Consider the following 21,644-nt stretch of genomic DNA (forward strand, 5'->3'; position numbering starts at 1 on the left):
CACACACACTCGAACACATACCTTAAGACTCAACCTTGGTCCAGCTACAATGTTTATATGACAGTGATCTAAAAAGAAATTTTTAACGTTTGTTAGAAAGTCCGGCAACAACGCATCCAGTTATTGTGGTTACAAGATATTAAAGTTTATCAAAATTGGATTCTCAACATTCATTAGGAAATCCGGCAACAACGTATCCGGTTAGAATAATTACATGACATTATAGTGAATCAAATATTAATTTTTAATATTTATTACGAAATCTGGCAACAACGTGTCCAATTATTGTGGTAGCATGACAATGAAGTGAATCAAAAGTATATTTTCAACATTTATTACGAACTTGGCATCAACTTGTCCACACACACGAACACACTGACCTTAAGACCCAACCTTGGGTCTCAGACACCACCAAAAAGGCCGCAATATGGGCATGTGGTAGACTGCCGTTCGAACTGCTACCTACTAATCCAACCCGATGGTTCGCCAAGATCGGGTGGGTTCACCTATATAGTTGCTATGCAACACCGAGTACATCATTCGAAGGGTTCGAGAACTTCCTCGGCATACACACACACATACATACACGAAAACACACGAACACACACACGAACACACACGAACACACACCCGAACACATGCGAACACACTCGAACACACACGAACACACCCGAACACACACGAACACATGCGAACACACTCGAACACACACGAACACACACGAACACACACGAACACACACGAACACACACGAACACACTCGAAAACACACGAACACATGCGAACACACACACGAACACACTCGAACACACCCGAAAACACACGAACATACTCGAAAACACACGAACACACACACGATCACACATGATAACACACGAAAACACGCGAACACTCACGAACACACACGAACACATGCGAACACACACACGAACACACACACGAACACACACACGAACACACACCAACACACACGAACACACACGAACACACACGAACACACACGAACACACACGAACACACACGAACACACACGAACACACACGAACACACACGAACACACACGAACACACACGAACACACACGAACACACTCGAACACACCCGAAAACACACGAACACACACGAACACACACGAACACACTCGAAAACACACGAACACACACACGATCACTCACGAACACACACGAACACATGCGAACACACACGAACACACTCGAAAACACACGAACACACACACGAACACACACGAACACACTCGAACACACCCGAAAACACACGAACACACCCGAACACATGCGAACACACTCGTACATACACACGAACACACCCGAACACACTCGAACACACACTCGAACACACACGAACACATGCGAACACACTCGAACAAACGAACACACACACTCGAACACATACCTTAAGACTCAACCTTGGTCCAGCTACAATGTTTATATGACAGTGATCTAAAAAGAAATTTTTAACGTTTGTTAGAAAGTCCGGCAACAACGCATCCAGTTATTGTGGTTACAAGATATTAAAGTTTATCAAAATTGGATTCTCAACATTCATTAGGAAATCCGGCAACAACGTATCCGGTTAGAATAATTACATGACATTATAGTGAATCAAATATTAATTTTTAATATTTATTACGAAATCTGGCAACAACGTGTCCAATTATTGTGGTAGCATGACAATGAAGTGAATCAAAAGTATATTTTCAACATTTATTACGAACTTGGCATCAACTTGTCCACACACACGAACACACTGACCTTAAGACCCAACCTTGGGTCTCAGACACCACCAAAAAGGCCGCAATATGGGCATGTGGTAGACTGCCGTTCGAACTGCTACCTACTAATCCAACCCGATGGTTCGCCAAGATCGGGTGGGTTCACCTATATAGTTGCTATGCAACACCGAGTACATCATTCGAAGGGTTCGAGAACTTCCTCGGCATACACACACACATACATACACGAAAACACACGAACACACACACGAACACACACCAACACACACGAACACACACGAACACACACGAACACACACGAACACACACGAACACACACGAACACACACGAACACACACGAACACACACGAACACACACGAACACACACGAACACACACGAACACACACGAACACACACGAACACACTCGAACACACTCGAACACACCCGAAAACACACGAACACACACGAACACACACGAACACACTCGAAAACACACGAACACACACACGATCACTCACGAACACACACGAACACATGCGAACACACACGAACACACTCGAAAACACACGAACACACACACGAACACACACGAATACACTCGAACACACCCGAAAACACTCGAACACACACTCGAACACACACGAACACATGCGAACACACTCGAACAAACGAACACACACACTCGAACACATACCTTAAGACTCAACCTTGGTCCAGCTACAATGTTTATATGACAGTGATCTAAAAAGAAATTTTTAACGTTTGTTAGAAAGTCCGGCAACAACGCATCCAGTTATTGTGGTTACAAGATATTAAAGTTTATCAAAATTGGATTCTCAACATTCATTAGGAAATCCGGCAACAACGTATCCGGTTAGAATAATTACATGACATTATAGTGAATCAAATATTAATTTTTAATATTTATTACGAAATCTGGCAACAACGTGTCCAATTATTGTGGTAGCATGACAATGAAGTGAATCAAAAGTATATTTTCAACATTTATTACGAACTTGGCATCAACTTGTCCACACACACGAACACACTGACCTTAAGACCCAACCTTGGGTCTCAGACACCACCAAAAAGGCAGCAATATGGGCATGTGGTAGACTGCCGTTCGAACTGCTACCTACTAATCCAACCCGATGGTTCGCCAAGATCGGGTGGGTTCACCTATATAGTTGCTATGCAACACCGAGTACATCATTCGAAGGGTTCGAGAACTTCCTCGGCATCTTAGCAGAGGACGTGAGAAGACACGAGCCAGCCGCCATTTCCGGAGATTTCAATGCCTGGTCCATCGAATGGTGAAGCCGCAAGACGGACAGGAGAGGTGAAGCCTTGCAAGAAGTTTTCTCGACACTGAACCTCATTTAAATGAATGAGGGAACTACGAGTACCTTTCGTAAAGGCGTCGCGAGCTCCATCATCGACCTGACGTTCATTAACAGCGCCCTTGCGATCACACACGAACAAAACCGAACACACACAAGAACACATGCAAATACACGCGAACACACACGAACACAAACACGAACACACACGAACACACACGAACACACACGAACACATGCGAACACACACGAACACACACGAACACACCCGAACACACCCGAAAACACCCGAAAACACACGAACACATGCGAACACACACACGAACACACACGAACACACTCGAACACACCCGAAAACACACGAACACACACGAACCTACTCGAAAACACACGAACACACACGATCACACACGATAACACACGAACACACGCGAACACTCACGAACACACACGAACACACGCGAACACACCCGAAAACACACGAACACACACACGAAAACACACGAACACACTCGAAAATACACGAACACACCCGAACACACGCGAACACACACGAACACACACGAACACACTCGAATACACCCGAAAACACACGAACACACTCGAAAATACACGAACACACACGAACACACCCGAACACACACGAACAAACGCGAACACACATGAACACACACACAAACACACACAAACACACACGAACACACACGAACACATGCGAACACACTCGTACATACACACGAACACACACCCGAACACACACACGATCACACACGAACACACTCGAACACACACCCGAACACACACGAACACACACGAACACACACTCGAACACATGTGAACACACTCGACACACATATGGACACACCCGAACACACACGAACACATGCGAACACACTCGTACATACACACGAACACACACCCGAACACACACACGATCACACACGAACACACTCGAACACACACCCGAACACACACGAACACACCCGAACACACACGAACACACACTCGAACACATGTGAACACACTCGACACACATATGGACACACCCGAACAAACACGAACACATGCGAACACACCCAAACACACGAACACATGCGAACACACACGAACACAAACACAAATATACTCGAACACACACGAACACACTCGTACACACCCGAACACACACGAACACATGCGAACACACACACGAACACACCCGAACACACACCCGTACAAACTCGAACACATACGAACACACTCGTACATACACACGAACACACCCGAACACACACGAACACAATCGAACACACACGAACACATGCGAACACACACGAACACATCCGAACCCAACCGAACACATCCGAACACACACGAACACACCCGAACACACACGAACACACACGAACACATGCGAACACACACGAACACATCCGAACACACCCGAACACACACGAACACACACGAACACACCCGAACACATCCGAACACATGCGAACATACACGAACACACCCGAACATACACGAACACACCCGAACACATGCGAACACACACCCGAACACGCACGAACACACACCCGTACACACTCGAACACACACGAACACACCCGAACACGCACGAACACACACGAACACATGCGAACACACACGAACACATCCGAACCCAACCGAACACACACGAACCCAACCGAACACACACGAACACACCCGAACACATCCGAACACATGCGAACATACACGAACACACCCGAACACATGCGAACACACCCGAACACATGTGAACACAACCGAACACACACCCGTACACACTCGAACACATCCGAACACACCCGAACACACACGAACACACCCGAACACATCCGAACACATGCGAACATACACGAACACACCCGAACATACACGAACACACCCGAACACATGCGAACACACACCCGTACACACTCGAACACACACCCGTACACACTCGAACACACACGAACACACCCGAACACACACGAACACACACGAACACATGCGAACACACACGAACACATCCGAACCCAACCGAACACACACGAACCCAACCGAACACACACGAACACACCCGAACACATCCGAACACATGCGAACATACACGAACACACCCGAACACATGCGAACACACCCGAACACATGTGAACACAACCGAACACACACCCGTACACACTCGAGCACATACGAACACACTCGAACACATGCGAACATACACGAACACACACGAACACACACGAACACACTCGAAAACACACGAACACACACACGATCACACATGATAACACACGAAAACACGCGAACACTCACGAACACACACGAACACATGCGAACACACACACGAACACACACACGAACACACACACGAACACACACCAACACACACGAACACACACGAACACACACGAACACACACGAACACACACGAACACACACGAACACACACGAACACACACGAACACACACGAACACACACGAACACACACGAACACACTCGAACACACTCGAACACACCCGAAAACACACGAACACACACGAACACACACGAACACACTCGAAAACACACGAACACACACACGATCACTCACGAACACACACGAACACATGCGAACACACACGAACACACTCGAAAACACACGAACACACACACGAACACACACGAACACACTCGAACACACCCGAAAACACACGAACACACCCGAACACATGCGAACACACTCGTACATACACACGAACACACCCGAACACACTCGAACACACACTCGAACACACACGAACACATGCGAACACACTCGAACAAACGAACACACACACTCGAACACATACCTTAAGACTCAACCTTGGTCCAGCTACAATGTTTATATGACAGTGATCTAAAAAGAAATTTTTAACGTTTGTTAGAAAGTCCGGCAACAACGCATCCAGTTATTGTGGTTACAAGATATTAAAGTTTATCAAAATTGGATTCTCAACATTCATTAGGAAATCCGGCAACAACGTATCCGGTTAGAATAATTACATGACATTATAGTGAATCAAATATTAATTTTTAATATTTATTACGAAATCTGGCAACAACGTGTCCAATTATTGTGGTAGCATGACAATGAAGTGAATCAAAAGTATATTTTCAACATTTATTACGAACTTGGCATCAACTTGTCCACACACACGAACACACTGACCTTAAGACCCAACCTTGGGTCTCAGACACCACCAAAAAGGCCGCAATATGGGCATGTGGTAGACTGCCGTTCGAACTGCTACCTACTAATCCAACCCGATGGTTCGCCAAGATCGGGTGGGTTCACCTATATAGTTGCTATGCAACACCGAGTACATCATTCGAAGGGTTCGAGAACTTCCTCGGCATACACACACACATACATACACGAAAACACACGAACACACACACGAACACACACGAACACACACCCGAACACATGCGAACACACTCGAACACACACGAACACACCCGAACACACACGAACACATGCGAACACACTCGAACACACACGAACACACACGAACACACACGAACACACACGAACACACACGAACACACTCGAAAACACACGAACACATGCGAACACACACACGAACACACTCGAACACACCCGAAAACACACGAACACACTCGAAAACACACGAACACACACACGATCACACATGATAACACACGAAAACACGCGAACACTCACGAACACACACGAACACATGCGAACACACACACGAACACACACACGAACACACACACGAACACACACCAACACACACGAACACACACGAACACACACGAACACACACGAACACACACGAACACACACGAACACACACGAACACACACGAACACACACGAACACACACGAACACACTCGAACACACTCGAACACACCCGAAAACACACGAACACACACGAACACACACGAACACACTCGAAAACACACGAACACACACACGATCACTCACGAACACACACGAACACATGCGAACACACACGAACACACTCGAAAACACACGAACACACACACGAACACACACGAACACACTCGAACACACCCGAAAACACACGAACACACCCGAACACATGCGAACACACTCGTACATACACACGAACACACCCGAACACACTCGAACACACACTCGAACACACACGAACACATGCGAACACACTCGAACAAACGAACACACACACTCGAACACATACCTTAAGACTCAACCTTGGTCCAGCTACAATGTTTATATGACAGTGATCTAAAAAGAAATTTTTAACGTTTGTTAGAAAGTCCGGCAACAACGCATCCAGTTATTGTGGTTACAAGATATTAAAGTTTATCAAAATTGGATTCTCAACATTCATTAGGAAATCCGGCAACAACGTATCCGGTTAGAATAATTACATGACATTATAGTGAATCAAATATTAATTTTTAATATTTATTACGAAATCTGGCAACAACGTGTCCAATTATTGTGGTAGCATGACAATGAAGTGAATCAAAAGTATATTTTCAACATTTATTACGAACTTGGCATCAACTTGTCCACACACACGAACACACTGACCTTAAGACCCAACCTTGGGTCTCAGACACCACCAAAAAGGCCGCAATATGGGCATGTGGTAGACTGCCGTTCGAACTGCTACCTACTAATCCAACCCGATGGTTCGCCAAGATCGGGTGGGTTCACCTATATAGTTGCTATGCAACACCGAGTACATCATTCGAAGGGTTCGAGAACTTCCTCGGCATACACACACACATACATACACGAAAACACACGAACACACACACGAACACACACCAACACACACGAACACACACGAACACACACGAACACACACGAACACACACGAACACACACGAACACACACGAACACACACGAACACACACGAACACACACGAACACACACGAACACACTCGAACACACTCGAACACACCCGAAAACACACGAACACACACGAACACACACGAACACACTCGAAAACACACGAACACACACACGATCACTCACGAACACACACGAACACATGCGAACACACACGAACACACTCGAAAACACACGAACACACACACGAACACACACGAACACACTCGAACACACCCGAAAACACACGAACACACCCGAACACATGCGAACACACTCGTACATACACACGAACACACCCGAACACACTCGAACACACACTCGAACACACACGAACACATGCGAACACACTCGAACAAACGAACACACACACTCGAACACATACCTTAAGACTCAACCTTGGTCCAGCTACAATGTTTATATGACAGTGATCTAAAAAGAAATTTTTAACGTTTGTTAGAAAGTCCGGCAACAACGCATCCAGTTATTGTGGTTACAAGATATTAAAGTTTATCAAAATTGGATTCTCAACATTCATTAGGAAATCCGGCAACAACGTATCCGGTTAGAATAATTACATGACATTATAGTGAATCAAATATTAATTTTTAATATTTATTACGAAATCTGGCAACAACGTGTCCAATTATTGTGGTAGCATGACAATGAAGTGAATCAAAAGTATATTTTCAACATTTATTACGAACTTGGCATCAACTTGTCCACACACACGAACACACTGACCTTAAGACCCAACCTTGGGTCTCAGACACCACCAAAAAGGCAGCAATATGGGCATGTGGTAGACTGCCGTTCGAACTGCTACCTACTAATCCAACCCGATGGTTCGCCAAGATCGGGTGGGTTCACCTATATAGTTGCTATGCAACACCGAGTACATCATTCGAAGGGTTCGAGAACTTCCTCGGCATCTTAGCAGAGGACGTGAGAAGACACGAGCCAGCCGCCATTTCCGGAGATTTCAATGCCTGGTCCATCGAATGGTGAAGCCGCAAGACGGACAGGAGAGGTGAAGCCTTGCAAGAAGTTTTCTCGACACTGAACCTCATTTAAATGAATGAGGGAACTACGAGTACCTTTCGTAAAGGCGTCGCGAGCTCCATCATCGACCTGACGTTCATTAACAGCGCCCTTGCGATCACACACGAACAAAACCGAACACACACAAGAACACATGCAAATACACGCGAACACACACGAACACATGCGAACACACACGAACACACACGAACACACCCGAACACACCCGAAAACACCCGAAAACACACGAACACATGCGAACACACACACGAACACACACGAACACACTCGAACACACCCGAAAACACACGAACACACACGAACCTACTCGAAAACACACGAACACACACGATCACACACGATAACACACGAACACACGCGAACACTCACGAACACACACGAACACACGCGAACACACCCGAAAACACACGAACACACACACGAAAACACACGAACACACTCGAAAATACACGAACACACCCGAACACACGCGAACACACACGAACACACACGAACACACTCGAATACACCCGAAAACACACGAACACACTCGAAAATACACGAACACACACGAACACACCCGAACACACACGAACAAACGCGAACACACATGAACACACACACAAACACACACAAACACACACGAACACACACGAACACATGCGAACACACTCGTACATACACACGAACACACACCCGAACACACACACGATCACACACGAACACACTCGAACACACACCCGAACACACACGAACACACCCGAACACACACGAACACACACTCGAACACATGTGAACACACTCGACACACATATGGACACACCCGAACACACACGAACACATGCGAACACACTCGTACATACACACGAACACACACCCGAACACACACACGATCACACACGAACACACACCCGAACACACACACGATCACACACGAACACACTCGAACACACACCCGAACACACACGAACACACCCGAACACACACGAACACACACTCGAACACATGTGAACACACTCGACACACATATGGACACACCCGAACAAACACGAACACATGCGAACACACCCAAACACACGAACACATGCGAACACACACGAACACAAACACAAATATACTCGAACACACACGAACACACTCGTACACACCCGAACACACACGAACACATGCGAACACACACACGAACACACCCGAACACACACCCGTACAAACTCGAACACATACGAACACACTCGTACATACACACGAACACACCCGAACACACACGAACACAATCGAACACACACGAACACATGCGAACACACACGAACACATCCGAACCCAACCGAACACATCCGAACACACACGAACACACCCGAACACACACGAACACACACGAACACATGCGAACACACACGAACACATCCGAACACACCCGAACACACACGAACACACACGAACACACCCGAACACATCCGAACACATGCGAACATACACGAACACACCCGAACATACACGAACACACCCGAACACATGCGAACACACACCCGAACACGCACGAACACACACCCGTACACACTCGAACACACACGAACACACCCGAACACGCACGAACACACACGAACACATGCGAACACACACGAACACATCCGAACCCAACCGAACACACACGAACCCAACCGAACACACACGAACACACCCGAACACATCCGAACACATGCGAACATACACGAACACACCCGAACACATGCGAACACACCCGAACACATGTGAACACAACCGAACACACACCCGTACACACTCGAACACATCCGAACACACCCGAACACACACGAACACACCCGAACACATCCGAACACATGCGAACATACACGAACACACCCGAACATACACGAACACACCCGAACACATGCGAACACACACCCGTACACACTCGAACACACACCCGTACACACTCGAACACACACGAACACACCCGAACACACACGAACACACACGAACACATGCGAACACACACGAACACATCCGAACCCAACCGAACACACACGAACCCAACCGAACACACACGAACACACCCGAACACATCCGAACACATGCGAACATACACGAACACACCCGAACACATGCGAACACACCCGAACACATGTGAACACAACCGAACACACACCCGTACACACTCGAGCACATACGAACACACTCGAACACATGCGAACATACACGAACACACACGAACACACACGAACACACCCGAAAACACCCGAAAACACACGAACACACACGAACACACACGAACACACACGAACACACCCGAAAACACACGAACACACACGAACACACACCCGAACACATGCGAACACACTCGAACACACACGAACACACCCGAACTTACACGAACACATGCGAACACACACGAACACACACGAACACACAAGAACACACTCGAACACACACGAACACACACGAACACACACGAACACACACGAACACACTCGAAAACACACGAACACATGCGAACACACACACGAACACACACGAACACATGCGAACACACACACGAACACACACACGAACACACACACGAACACACACCAACACACACGAACACACACGAACACACACGAACACACACGAACACACACGAACACACACGAACACACACGAACACACACGAACACACACGAACACACACGAACACACACGAACACACACGAACACACACGAACACACCCGAAAACACCCGAAAACACACGAACACATGCGAACACACACACGAACACACACGAACACACACGAACACACTCGAACACACTCGAACACACCCGAAAACACACGAACACACACACGATCACTCACGAACACACACGAACACACACGAACACATGCGAACACACTCGAACAAACGAACACACACACTCGAACACATACCTTAAGACTCAACCTTGGTCCAGCTACAATGTTTATATGACAGTGATCTAAAAAGAAATTTTTAACGTTTGTTAGAAAGTCCGGCAACAACGCATCCAGTTATTGTGGTTACAAGATATTAAAGTTTATCAAAATTGGATTCTCAACATTCATTAGGAAATCCGGCAACAACGTATCCGGTTAGAATAATTACATGACATTATAGTGAATCAAATATTAATTTTTAATATTTATTACGAAATCTGGCAACAACGTGTCCAATTATTGTGGTAGCATGACAATGAAGTGAATCAAAAGTATATTTTCAACATTTATTACGAACTTGGCATCAACTTGTCCACACACACGAACACACTGACCTTAAGACCCAACCTTGGGTCTCAGACACCACCAAAAAGGCCGCAATATGGGCATGTGGTAGACTGCCGTTCGAACTGCTACCTACTAATCCAACCCGATGGTTCGCCAAGATCGGGTGGGTTCACCTATATAGTTGCTATGCAACACCGAGTACATCATTCGAAGGGTTCGAGAACTTCCTCGGCATACACACACACATACATACACGAAAACACACGAACACACACACGAACACACACGAACACACACCCGAACACATGCGAACACACTCGAACACACCCGAACACACACGAACACATGCGAACACACTCGAACACACACGAACACACACGAACACACACGAACACACACGAACACACACGAACACACTCGAAAACACACGAACACATGCGAACACACACACGAACACACTCGAACACACCCGAAAACACACGAACACACTCGAAAACACACGAACACACACACGATCACACATGATAACACACGAAAACACGCGAACACTCACGAACACACACGAACACATGCGAACACACACACGAACACACACACGAACACACACACGAACACACACCAACACACACGAACACACACGAACACACACGAACACACACGAACACACACGAACACACACGAACACACACGAACACACACGAACACACACGAACACACACGAACACACACGAACACACACGAACACACTCGAACACACTCGAACACACCCGAAAACACACGAACACACACGAACACACACGAACACACTCGAAAACACACGAACACACACACGATCACTCACGAACACACACGAACACATGCGAACACACACGAACACACTCGAAAACACACGAACACACACACGAACACACACGAACACACTCGAACACACCCGAAAACACACGAACACACCCGAACACATGCGAACACACTCGTACATACACACGAACACACCCGAACACACTCGAACACACACTCGAACACACACGAACACATGCGAACACACTCGAACAAACGAACACACACACTCGAACACATACCTTAAGACTCAACCTTGGTCCAGCTACAATGTTTATATGACAGTGATCTAAAAAGAAATTTTTAACGTTTGTTAGAAAGTCCGGCAACAACGCATCCAGTTATTGTGGTTACAAGATATTAAAGTTTATCAAAATTGGATTCTCAACATTCATTAGGAAATCCGGCAACAACGTATCCGGTTAGAATAATTACATGACATTATAGTGAATCAAATATTAATTTTTAATATTTATTACGAAATCTGGCAACAACGTGTCCAATTATTGTGGTAGCATGACAATGAAGTGAATCAAAAGTATATTTTCAACATTTATTACGAACTTGGCATCAACTTGTCCACACACACGAACACACTGACCTTAAGACCCAACCTTGGGTCTCAGACACCACCAAAAAGGCAGCAATATGGGCATGTGGTAGACTGCCGTTCGAACTGCTACCTACTAATCCAACCCGATGGTTCGCCAAGATCGGGTGGGTCCACCTATATAGTTGCTATGCAACACCGAGTACATCATTCGAAGGGTTCGAGAACTTCCTCGGCATCTTAGCAGAGGACGTGAGAAGACACGAGCCAGCCGCCATTTCCGGAGATTTCAATGCCTGGTCCATCGAATGGTGAAGCCGCAAGACGGACAGGAGAGGTGAAGCCTTGCAAGAAGTTTTCTCGACACTGAACCTCATTTAAATGAATGAGGGAACTACGAGTACCATTCGTAAAGGCGTCGCGAGCTCCATCATCGACCTGACGTTCATTAACAGCGCCCTTGCGATCACACACGAACAAAACCGAACACACACAAGAACACATGCAAATACACGCGAACACACACGAACACAAACACGAACACACACGAACACACACGAACACACACGAACACATGCGAACACACACGAACACACACGAACACACCCGAACACACCCGAAAACACCCGAAAACACACGAACACATGCGAACACACACACGAACACACACGAACACACTCGAACACACCCGAAAACACACGAACACACACGAACCTACTCGAAAACACACGAACACACACGATCACACACGATAACACACGAACACACGCGAACACTCACGAACACACACGAACACACGCGAACACACCCGAAAACACACGAACACACACACGAAAACACACGAACACACTCGAAAATACACGAACACACCCGAACACACGCGAACACACACGAACACACACGAACACACTCGAATACACCCGAAAACACACGAACACACTCGAAAATACACGAACACACACGAACACACCCGAACACACACGAACAAACGCGAACACACATGAACACACACACAAACACACACAAACACACACGAACACACACGAACACATGCGAACACACTCGTACATACACACGAACACACACCCGAACACACACACGATCACACACGAACACACTCGAACACACACCCGAACACACACGAACACACACGAACACACACTCGAACACATGTGAACACACTCGACACACATATGGACACACCCGAACACACACGAACACATGCGAACACACTCGTACATACACACGAACACACACCCGAACACACACACGATCACACACGAACACACTCGAACACACACCCGAACACACACGAACACACCCGAACACACACGAACACACACTCGAACACATGTGAACACACTCGACACACATATGGACACACCCGAACAAACACGAACACATGCGAACACACCCAAACACACGAACACATGCGAACACACACGAACACAAACACAAATATACTCGAACACACACGAACACACTCGTACACACCCGAACACACACGAACACATGCGAACACACACACGAACACACCCGAACACACACCCGTACAAACTCGAACACATACGAACACACTCGTACATACACACGAACACACCCGAACACACACGAACACAATCGAACACACACGAACACATGCGAACACACACGAACACATCCGAACCCAACCGAACACATCCGAACACACACGAATACACCCGAACACACACGAACACACACGAACACATGCGAACACACACGAACACATCCGAACACACCCGAACACACACGAACACACACGAACACACCCGAACACATCCGAACACATGCGAACATACACGAACACACCCGAACATACACGAACACACCCGAACACATGCGAACACACACCCGAACACGCACGAACACACACCCGTACACACTCGAACACACACGAACACACCCGAACACGCACGAACACACACGAACACATGCGAACACACACGAAAACATCCGAACCCAACCGAACACACACGAACCCAACCGAACACACACGAACACACCCGAACACATCCGAACACATGCGAACATACACGAACACACCCGAACACACACGAACACACACGAACACATGCGAACACATACGAACACATCCGAACCCAACCGAACACACACGAACCCAACCGAACACACACGAACACACCCGAACACATCCGAACACATGCGAACATACACGAACACACCCGAACACATGCGAACACACCCGAACACATGTGAACACAACCGAACACACACCCGTACACACTCGAGCACATACGAACACACTCGAACACATGCGAACATACACGAACACACACGAACACACACGAACACACCCGAAAACACCCGAAAACACACGAACACACACGAACACACACGAACACACCCGAAAACACACGAACACACACGAACACACACCCGAACACATGCGAACACACTCGAACACACACGAACACACCCGAACTTACACGAACACATGCGAACACACACGAACACACACGAACACACAAGAACACACTCGAACACACACGAACACACACGAACACACACGAACACACACGAACACACACGAACACACACGAACACACTCGAAAACACACGAACACATGCGAACACACACACGAACACACTCGAACACACCCGAAAACACACGAACACACTCGAAAACACACGAACACACACACGATCACACATGATAACACACGAAAACACGCGAACACTCACGAACACACACGAACACATGCGAACACACACACGAACACACACACGAACACACACACGAACACACACCAACACACACGAACACACACGAACACACACGAACACACACGAACACACACGAACACACACGAACACACACGAACACACACGAACACACACGAACACACACGAACACACACGAACACACTCGAACACACTCGAACACACCCGAAAACACACGAACACACACGAACACACACGAACACACTCGAAAACACACGAACACACACACGATCACTCACGAACACACACGAACACATGCGAACACACACGAACACACTCGAAAACACACGAACACACACACGAACACACACGAACACACTCGAACACACCCGAAAACACACGAACACACCCGAACACATGCGAACACACTCGTACATACACACGAACACACCCGAACACACTCGAACACACACTCGAACACACACGAACACATGCGAACACACTCGAACAAACGAACACACACACTCGAACACATACCTTAAGACTCAACCTTGGTCCAGCTACAATGTTTATATGACAGTGATCTAAAAAGAAATTTTTAACGTTTGTTAGAAAGTCCGGCAACAACGCATCCAGTTATTGTGGTTACAAGATATTAAAGTTTATCAAAATTGGATTCTCAACATTCATTAGGAAATCCGGCAACAACGTATCCGGTTAGAATAATTACATGACATTATAGTGAATCAAATATTAATTTTTAATATTTATTACGAAATCTGGCAACAACGTGTCCAATTATTGTGGTAGCATGACAATGAAGTGAATCAAAAGTATATTTTCAACATTTATTACGAACTTGGCATCAACTTGTCCACACACACGAACACACTGACCTTAAGACCCAACCTTGGGTCTCAGACACCACCAAAAAGGCAGCAATATGGGCATGTGGTAGACTGCCGTTCGAACTGCTACCTACTAATCCAACCCGATGGTTCGCCAAGATCGGGTGGGTTCACCTATATAGTTGCTATGCAACACCGAGTACATCATTCGAAGGGTTCGAGAACTTCCTCGGCATCTTAGCAGAGGACGTGAGAAGACACGAGCCAGCCGCCATTTCCGGAGATTTCAATGCCTGGTCCATCGAATGGTGAAGCCGCAAGACGGACAGGAGAGGTGAAGCCTTGCAAGAAGTTTTCTCGACACTGAACCTCATTTAAATGAATGAGGGAACTACGAGTACCTTTCGTAAAGGCGTCGCGAGCTCCATCATCGACCTGACGTTCATTAACAGCGCCCTTGCGATCACACACGAACAAAACCGAACACACACAAGAACACATGCAAATACACGCGAACACACACGAACACAAACACGAACACACACGAACACACACGAACACACACGAACACATGCGAACACACACGAACACACACGAACACACCCGAACACACCCGAAAACACCCGAAAACACACGAACACATGCGAACACACACACGAACACACACGAACACACTCGAACACACCCGAAAACACACGAACACACACGAACCTACTCGAAAACACACGAACACACACGATCACACACGATAACACACGAACACACGCGAACACTCACGAACACACACGAACACACGCGAACACACCCGAAAACACACGAACACACACACGAAAACACACGAACACACTCGAAAATACACGAACACACCCGAACACACGCGAACACACACGAACACACACGAACACACTCGAATACACCCGAAAACACACGAACACACTCGAAAATACACGAACACACACGAACACACCCGAACACACACGAACAAACGCGAACACACATGAACACACACACAAACACACACAAACACACACGAACACACACGAACACATGCGAACACACTCGTACATACACACGAACACACACCCGAACACACACACGATCACACACGAACACACTCGAACACACACCCGAACACACACGAACACACCCGAACACACACGAACACACACTCGAACACATGTGAACACACTCGACACACATATGGACACACCCGAACACACACGAACACATGCGAACACACTCGTACATACACACGAACACACACCCGAACACACACACGATCACACACGAACACACTCGAACACACACCCGAACACACACGAACACACCCGAACACACACGAACACACACTCGAACACATGTGAACACACTCGACACACATATGGACACACCCGAACAAACACGAACACATGCGAACACACCCAAACACACGAACACATGCGAACACACACGAACACAAACACAAATATACTCGAACACACACGAACACACTCGTACACACCCGAACACACACGAACACATGCGAACACACACACGAACACACCCGAACACACACCCGTACAAACTCGAACACATACGAACACACTCGTACATACACACGAACACACCCGAACACACACGAACACAATCGAACACACACGAACACATGCGAACACACACGAACACATCCGAACCCAACCGAACACATCCGAACACACACGAACACACCCGAACACACACGAACACACACGAACACATCCGAACACACCCGAACACACACGAACACACACGAACACACCCGAACACATCCGAACACATGCGAACATACACGAACACACCCGAACATACACGAACACACCCGAACACATGCGAACACACACCCGAACACGCACGAACACACACCCGTACACACTCGAACACACACGAACACACCCGAACACGCACGAACACACACGAACACATGCGAACACACACGAACACATCCGAACCCAACCGAACACACACGAACCCAACCGAACACACACGAACACACCCGAACACATCCGAACACATGCGAACATACACGAACACACCCGAACACATGCGAACACACCCGAACACATGTGAACACAACCGAACACACACCCGTACACACTCGAACACATCCGAACACACCCGAACACACACGAACACACCCGAACACATCCGAACACATGCGAACATACACGAACACACCCGAACATACACGAACACACCCGAACACATGCGAACACACACCCGTACACACTCGAACACACACCCGTACACACTCGAACACACACGAACACACCCGAACACACACGAACACACACGAACACATGCGAACACACACGAACACATCCGAACCCAACCGAACACACACGAACCCAACCGAACACACACGAACACACCCGAACACATCCGAACACATGCGAACATACACGAACACACCCGAACACATGCGAACACACCCGAAAACACCCGAAAACACACGAACACACACGAACACACACGAACACACACGAACACACCCGAAAACACACGAACACACACGAACACACACCCGAACACATGCGAACACACTCGAACACACACGAACACACCCGAACTTACACGAACACATGCGAACACACACGAACACACACGAACACACAAGAACACACTCGAACACACACGAACACACACGAACACACACGAACACACACGAACACACTCGAAAACACACGAACACATGCGAACACACACACGAACACACTCGAACACACCCGAAAACACACGAACACACACGAACACACTCGAAAACACACGAACACACACACGATCACACATGATAACACACGAAAACACGCGAACACTCACGAACACACACGAACACATGCGAACACACACACGATCACACACGAACACACTCGAACACACACCCGAACACACACGAACACACCCGAACACACACGAACACACACTCGAACACATGTGAACACACTCGACACACATATGGACACACCCGAACAAACACGAACACATGCGAACACACCCAAACACACGAACACATGCGAACACACACGAACACAAACACAAATATACTCGAACACACACGAACACACTCGTACACACCCGAACACACACGAACACATGCGAACACACACACGAACACACCCGAACACACACCCGTACAAACTCGAACACATACGAACACACTCGTACATACACACGAACACACCCGAACACACACGAACACAATCGAACACACACGAACACATGCGAACACACACGAACACATCCGAACCCAACCGAACACATCCGAACACACACGAACACACCCGAACACACACGAACACACACGAACACATGCGAACACACACGAACACATCCGAACACACCCGAACACACACGAACACACACGAACACACCCGAACACATCCGAACACATGCGAACATACACGAACACACCCGAACATACACGAACACACCCGAACACATGCGAACACACACCCGAACACGCACGAACACACACCCGTACACACTCGAACACACACGAACACACCCGAACACGCACGAACACACACGAACACATGCGAACACACACGAACACATCCGAACCCAACCGAACACACACGAACCCAACCGAACACACACGAACACACCCGAACACATCCGAACACATGCGAACATACACGAACACACCCGAACACATGCGAACACACCCGAACACATGTGAACACAACCGAACACACACCCGTACACACTCGAACACATCCGAACACACCCGAACACACACGAACACACCCGAACACATCCGAACACATGCGAACATACACGAACACACCCGAACATACACGAACACACCCGAACACATGCGAACACACACCCGTACACACTCGAACACACACCCGAACACATGCGAACACACCCGAACACATGTGAACACAACCGAACACACACCCGTACACACTCGAACACATCCGAACACACCCGAACACACACGAACACACCCGAACACATCCGAACACATGCGAACATACACGAACACACCCGAACATACACGAACACACCCGAACACACACGAACACACACGAACACATGCGAACACACACGAACACATCCGAACCCAACCGAACACACACGAACCCAACCGAACACACACGAACACACCCGAACACATCCGAACACATGCGAACATACACGAACACACCCGAACACATGCGAACACACCCGAACACATGTGAACACAACCGAACACACACCCGTACACACTCGAGCACATACGAACACACTCGAACACATGCGAACATACACGAACACACACGAACACACACGAACACACCCGAAAACACCCGAAAACACACGAACACACACGAACACACACGAACACACACGAACACACCCGAAAACACACGAACACACACGAACACACACCCGAACACATGCGAACACACTCGAACACACACGAACACACCCGAACTTACACGAACACATGCGAACACACACGAACACACACGAACACACAAGAACACACTCGAACACACACGAACACACACG

Source organism: Diorhabda sublineata, chromosome 4 (genome assembly GCF_026230105.1).
Source record: "Diorhabda sublineata isolate icDioSubl1.1 chromosome 4, icDioSubl1.1, whole genome shotgun sequence".
NCBI classification, from domain to species: Eukaryota; Metazoa; Arthropoda; class Insecta; order Coleoptera; family Chrysomelidae; genus Diorhabda; species Diorhabda sublineata.